This window comes from Hordeum vulgare, chromosome 3H (genome assembly GCF_904849725.1).
Source record: "Hordeum vulgare subsp. vulgare chromosome 3H, MorexV3_pseudomolecules_assembly, whole genome shotgun sequence".
Lineage (NCBI taxonomy): Eukaryota > Viridiplantae > Streptophyta > Magnoliopsida > Poales > Poaceae > Hordeum > Hordeum vulgare.
In genome coordinates, this window is record NC_058520.1 from 413,833,928 (window position 1) to 413,841,505 (window position 7,578).

Genomic DNA, 7,578 nt, shown 5'->3' on the forward strand with positions numbered 1-7,578 from the left:
TACTCTCTGGTTAGGTGTGGAATGTTATACAGTTTAGAAACGGGGCTCCAAAGGCGTTTTGAGCAACACGGAGCATATGAGATGTTCCAGGAGTTGAAGCTAGTTTTTCAAGCTCATGCCCGTGTCGAGAGATATGAAGTCTCCGACAAGTTCTTTAGCTGTAAGATGGAGGAGAACAGTTTTGTCAGTGAGCACATACTCAAAATGTCTGGGTTACACGGTCGTTTGACTTCACTTGGAGTCGAACTTCCGGATGATGCTATAATCGACAGAATCCTCCAGTCTCTCCCAACAAGCTACAAAGGCTTTGTGCTTAACTACAACTTGCAAGGGATGGAAAAGACCATTCCCGAGTTGTACTCGATGCTCAAGTCTGCAGAAGTAGAAATCAAGAAAGAGCATCAAGTGTTGATGGTCAACAAGACCACTAGTTTCAAGAAAGGCAAGGGTAAGAAGAACTTAAAGAAAGACGGCAAAGCTGTTGCCGCGCCCGGTAAGCCAGATTCTGGGAAGAAGAAAAAGAATGGACCCAAGCCTGAGACTGAGTGCTTCTATTGCAAGGGAAAAGGTCACTGGAAGCGGAACTGCCCCAAATACTTAGCGGACAAGAAGGCTGGCAACGTTAAAGGTATATGTGATATACATGTTATTGACGTGTACCTTACCAGCGCTCGTAGTAGCTCCTGGGTATTTTATATCGGTGCTGTTGCTCACATTTGCAACTCAAAGCAGGAACTGCGGAATAAGCGGAGACTGGCCAAGGACGAGGTGACGATGCACGTGGGGAATGGTTCCAAAGTCGATGTGATCGCCGTCGGCACGCTACCTCTACTTCTACCGTCAGGATTAGTCTTAAACCTTAATAATTGTTATTTAGTACCAGCTTTAAGCATGAATATTGTATCAGGGTCTTGCTTAATGCGAGACGGCTACTCATTTAAGTCAGAGAATAATGGTTGTTCTATTTATATGAGTGATATGTTTTATGGTCATGCTCCGCTGGTGAATGGTTTATTCTTGATGAATCTCGATCGTGATGTTACACATATTCATAGTGTGAGTACCAAAAGATGTAAAGTTGATAATGATAGTCCCACATACTTGTGGCACTGCCGCCTTGGTCATATCAGCGTTAAGCGCATGAAGAAGCTCCATACTGATGGACTATTAGAGTCTCTTGACTTTGAATCATTTGACACATGCGAACCGTGCCTCATGGGCAAGATGACTAAGACTCCATTCTCAGGAATAATGGAGAGAGCAACCGACTTATTAGAAATAATACATACTGATGTGTGTGGTCCAATGAACGTTGAAGCTCGTGGTGGCTATCGTTATGTTCTCACTCTCACCGATGATTTGAGTAGGTATGGGTATATCTACTTGATGAAGCACAAATCTGAGACATTTGAAAAGTTCAAGGAATTTCAGAGTGAAGTCGAGAATCAACGTGACAGAAAAATTAAGTGTCTACGATCTGATCGTGGAGGAGAATATTTGAGTCACGAGTTTGGCACACACCTAAGGAAGTGTGGAATCGTTTCACAACTGACGCCGCCTGGCACACCGCAACGCAACGGAGTGTCTGAACGTCGTAATCGCACTTTATTAGATATGGTACGATCTATGATGTCTCTTAGCGACTTACCGCTATCATTTTGGGGATACACATTAGAAACTGCAGGATTCACTTTAAATAGGGCACCGTCTAAATCCGTTGAGACGACACCGTATGAACTATGGTTTGGCAAGAAACCTAAGTTGTCGTTTCTTAAAGTTTGGGGCTGCGATGCTTATGTGAAGAAACTTCAACCAGAAAAGCTCGAACCCAAAGCGGAGAAATGCGTATTCATAGGATACCCTAAGGAAACTATTGGGTATACCGTCTATCTTAGATCCGAAGGTAAAACCTTTGTTGCCAAGAACGGATCATTTCTATAGAAAGAGTTTCTCTCGAAAGAAGTAAGTGGGAGGAAGGTAGAACTTGATGAGGTAATTACACCCCCTCTCAAACAGGATAGTAGCGCAGCGCGGGAAGTTGTTCCTGTGGCGCCTACACCAACTGAAGAGGAAGTTAATGATGATGATCATGAAGCTTCGGATCAAGTTACTACTGAACCGCGAAGGTCCACAAGGGCACGCTCCGCACCAGAGTGGTACGACAACCCTGTGATGGAAATCATGTTGTTAGACAACGGTGAACCTTCGAACTATGAAGAAGCGATGGCAGGCCCGGATTCCAACAAATGGCTTGAGGCTATGAAATCCGAGATAGGATCCATGTATGAGAACAAAGTATGGACTTTGGTGGACTTGCCCGATGACCGGCGAGCCATAGAAAATAAATGGATCTTCAAGAAGAAGACTGATGCAAACGGTAATGTAACCGTTTACAAAGCTCGACTTGTCGCAAAGGGTTTTCGACAAATTCAAGGAGTTGACTACGAAGAGACTTTCTCTCCCGTAGCGAAGCTGAAATCAGTCCGAATCATGTTAGCAATTGCCGCCTTTTATGATTATGAAATTTGGCAAATGGACGTCAAAACAGCGTTCCTTAACGGGAACCTTAAGGAAGAGTTGTATATGATGCAACCAGAAGGTTTTGTCGACCCTAAGGGTGCTAACAAAGTGTGCAAGCTCTAGCGCTCCATCTATGGGCTGGTGCAAGCATCTCGGAGTTGGAACATTCGCTTTAATGAGGTGATTAAAGCGTTTGGGTTCATACAGGTTTACGGAGAAGCCTGTCTGTACAAGAAAGTAAGTGGGAGCTCTGTAGCTTTCCTCATACTGTATGTGGATGACATATTATTGATGGGAAATAATATAGAGATGTTGGAGAGCATAAAGGCCTATTTGAACAAAAGTTTTTCAATGAAGGACCTTGGAGAAGCTGCATACATATTAGGCATCAAGATCTATAGAGATAGATCAAGACGCCTCATAGGTCTTTCGCAAAGTACATACCTTCACAAGATATTGAAGAAGTTCAATATGGAAAACTCAAAGAAAGGGTTCTTGCCAGTTTTGCAAGGTATGAGATTGAGTAAGACTCAGTCGCCGACCACGGCAGCGGAAAGAGAGAAGATGAGTTATGTCCCCTACGCTTCAGCCGTGGGCTCTCTAATGTATGCCATGCTGTGTAGCAGACCTGATATAAACCTTGCCATAAGTTTGGTAGGGAGGTACCAAAGTGATCCCGGTATGGAACACTGGACAGCGGTCAAGAATATCCTTAAGTACCTAAAAAGGACTAAGGAAATGTTTCTCGTTTATGGAGGTGACGAAGAGCTCGTCGTAAAGGGTTACGTCAACGCTAGCTTCGACACAGATCCGGATGACTCTAAGTCACAGACCGGATACGTATATGTGTTGAATGGTGGGGCAGTGAGCTGGTGCAGCAGCAAGCAAGAAGTCGTGGCAGCATCTACATGTGAAGCGGAGTACATAGCTGCTTCAGAAGCAGCTCATGAAGGAATTTGGATGAAGGAGCTCATCACCGACCTTGGAGTGGTTCCAAGCGCGTCGGGTCCAATGACACTCTTCTGTGATAACACTGGGGCCATTGCCATAGCCAAGGAGCCCAGGTTTCACCGGAAGACGAAGCACATCAAACGCCGCTACAACTCCATCCAGGACCATGTCCAGAGTGGAGTGATAGATATTTGTAAAGTACACACGGATCTGAATATTACAGACCCATTGACTAAACCTCTTCCACGAGCAAAACATGATCAACACCATAATGCTATGGGTGTTCGATACATCACAATGTAACTAGATTATTGACTCTAGTGCAAGTGGGAGACTATTGGAAATATGCCCTAGAGGCAATAATAAAATGGTTATTATCATATTTCCTTGTTCATGATAATCGTCTATTGTTCATGCTATAATTGTATTAACAGGAAACAGTAATACATGTGTGAATAAATAGATCACAAAGTGTCCCTAGCAAGCCTCTAGTTGGCTAGCTCGTTAGTCAATAGATGATCATGGTTTCCTGATCATGGGCATTAGATGTCATTGATAACGGGATCACATCATTAGGAGAATGATGTGATGGACAAGACCCAATCCTAAGCATAGCACTAGATCGTATTGTTCGTATGCTAAAGCTTTTCTAATGTCAAGTGTCTTTTCCTTCGACCGTGAGATTGTGCAACTCCCGGATACCGTAGGAGTGCTTTGGGTGTATCAAACGTCACAACGTAACTAGGTGACTATAAAGGTGCACTACAGGTACCTCCAAAAGTGCATGTTGGGTTGGTACGAATCGAGATCGGGATTTGTCACTCCGTGTGACGAAGAGGTATCTCTGGGCCCACTCGGTAGAACATCATCATGAGCTCAATGTGACTAAGGAGTTAGTCACACGATGACGTGCTACGGAACGAGTAAAGAGACTTACCGGTAACGAGATTGAATAAGGTATTGGTATACCGACGATCGAATCTCGGGCAAGTTCTATACCGACAGACAAAGGGAATTGTATACGGGATTGATTGAATCGTTGACAACGTGGTTCATCCGATGAGATCATCGTGGAGCAAGTGGGAGCCACCATGGGTATCCAGACCCCGCTGATGGTTATTGGCTAGAGAGGTGTCTCGGTCATGTGTGCCTGTCTCCCGAACCCGTAGGGTCTACACACTTAAGGTTCGGTGACGCTAGGGTTATAGGGAATTTTTATACGAGGTTACCGAAAGTTGTTCGGAGTCCCGGATGAGATCCCGGACGTCACGAGGAGCTCCGGAATGGTCCGGAGGTAAAGGTTGATATATAGGACGGATGGTTTCGGACATCGGAAGTGTTTCGGGCATCACCGGTAACGTACCGGGACCACCGGGACCATAGGAGGTGGCCCCGGGGGTCCACCGAAGGGGGAAAACGACCCCGGGAGGTAAGATGGCCCAAGTGGCGGAGGGAACCAGCCCCTAGATGGGCTGGTGCGCCTCCCCACTCAGCCCAATGCGCAGGGGAGAGAAAAGGGGGGCAAACCCTAAGCCAGGTGGGCCTAAGGCCCACTAGGGGTGCGCCACACCCCTCCTTTCCCCCTTGGCCGCCGCACCAGCCCCATCTAGGGCTGCCCCCCCCCCCAGGAGGGGGAAACCCTCAAGGGGGCGCAGCCCCTCCCTTCCCCTATACATACCGGGCACTTTTGGCCATTGGGAGATAGACTTTTCCCTCTCTCTCGACGCAGCCCTGCCCTTCTTCCTCCTCCTCTCTACCGGTGCTTGGCGAAGCCCTGCCGGGAGACCTCGTCTCTCCATCGACACCACGCCGTCGTGCTGCTGGAGTTCTTCCCCAACCTCTCCCTCCTCCTTGCTGGATCAAGGTGCGGGAGACGTCACCGGGCTGCACGTGTGTTGAACGCGGAGGTGCCGTAGTTCGGCACTAGATCGGAATCGCTGCGAGTACGACTCCATCAACCGCGTTCTAGCAACGCTTCCGCTTAGCGATCTTCAAAGGTATGAAGATGCTCTTACCCCTCTCTCGTTGCTGGTCTCTCCATAGGAAGATCTGAATATGCGTAGGAAAATTTTGAATTTATGCTACGTAACCCAACAGAGACGGCATTCAAATTTTTGAAAAAGCTGATTTTTTTGGTTTGGTTATCCTCATAGCATTATCACTGACAATGGTACCAATTTATCCAAAGGGGCCATGAAGGAGCACATCCACACTTGATGTTTTGGCATATCCGACTTGATGCCAGCAGGAGCATATCCGAGTTGATGTTTCGGCGGTAGCACATCCACACTCCCATGGGCAAGCCGAACAACCTAATCAAGAAGTCTTATGAGGGATCAAGCCCCGGCTTATGGTTCCCTTACATCGTACTCCGGGTTGTTGGGTTGAAGAGCTCCCCGCAGTTCTTTGGAGCATCAGGACGATGCCAAACAGATCTACTGGTTACACACCCTTTGTCACGCCCAAGATGCGACCCTATCCTCAATTTGGCACGAGGGCCTCGTCAGGGATAGAAGCGCATCTCGTCATGTCGCAAGAATGGATATCGTCACAAGTACATGTACTGAAAAGAAGAGATATATATAGAATTGGCTTACACTCGCCACAAGCTACATCAGAGTCACATCAGTACATTACATAATCATCAAGAGGAAGAGTAGGGTCCGACTACGGACGAAAACAAACGATAAAAAAAATAACGACGTCCATCCTTGCTATCCCAGGCTGCCGGCCTGGAAGCCATCCTAGATTGATGAAGAAGAAGAAGAAGAAGCAACTCCAAATGAACAATCAACGCGCTCGCGTCAAGTAACCTTTACCTGTACCTGCAACTGGTGTTGTAGTAATATGTGATCCACAGGGGACTGAGAAATCTCATTTCCAAAGGTATCAAGACTAGCAAAGCTTAATAGGTGAGGCAAGGTTAAGTGGTGAGGTTGCAGCAGCGGCTAAGCATATATTTTGTGGCTAAACTTACGAGTACAAGAATAAGAGGGGAAGATCTACGCATATCGGTCGTGGCTACTGATGATCAAATGAATGATCCTAAACACCTACCTACGTCAGACAAAACCCCACCGTGTCCTTGATCGGAAAAGGAACTCACGAAAGAGTCAGTCACGGTTACGCACGCAGTTGGCAAGTTTTAATTAAGTTAACTTCAAGTTATCTAGAACCAGTGTTAAACAAAGTTTCCACGTTGCCACATAACCGCAGGCACGGCTTTCCGAAAAGATTTAACCCTGCAGGGGTGCTCCAACTAGACCATCACAAATTACCAAAAGCCGCATAGAAATCCTCAATCACGAAGCTCGCGATCTCGTCGGATTCCCTAGTGGAAAACCTCAACTCTGAGATTACCCAAAGCATCACCGGAATCCCGATGCACAAGATATCTCGTCAAAGGTAAAACTAACCCAGCAAGGCCGCCCGACGTGTCGACGAACCCGATAGGAGCCGCGAATCTCGTTCTCAGGACACAACGGATGGAAAAGCCTACAGGTACCAAACCTCGAGTTGCCCCGTGGTGGCCCCGCAGTCTGTTCTTTTGGGACCAACACCATCAGCACTGGCCCCCCTGTTTATATAAAATTACTCCTCGTGTAGCGCTAACTCCCTATGCATTTCAGTTTAACAGAATTATTATGTTGAGCACATGTAGAACCAGAGTTGGGCCTTGCGAGACCAGCTTTAATCTAAAACGAATTATCAAGGGGGTCCCCATAACAACCCCGATTGTGTTAGGAGCGCTCAATTATGGAACATAACACCGGTAGCCGAAACTAAGGGGGCAAAGGTGGAACAAAACACCAGGCTAGAAAGACCGAGCCTTCCACCTTTTACCAAGTATATATGTGCATTAAATTAAATAACATTAATATGGTGATAAGACAAGGAACCCATGTTAACACATGGAAACAACGACACCTGCAACTAGCAACGCTAACAACAAGGATAAGCAAGCGGTAACATAGCCAATCAGTTGTTTGCTAGGTCGAACAGGTTGAAGGTTATCATGGCATTGTTGAGAGGCTGATATTTAACATGTGGTAGGCAACGAGACATAATCGATAGAAGCGGTAAAACTAGCATGGAAATGATAGTAAT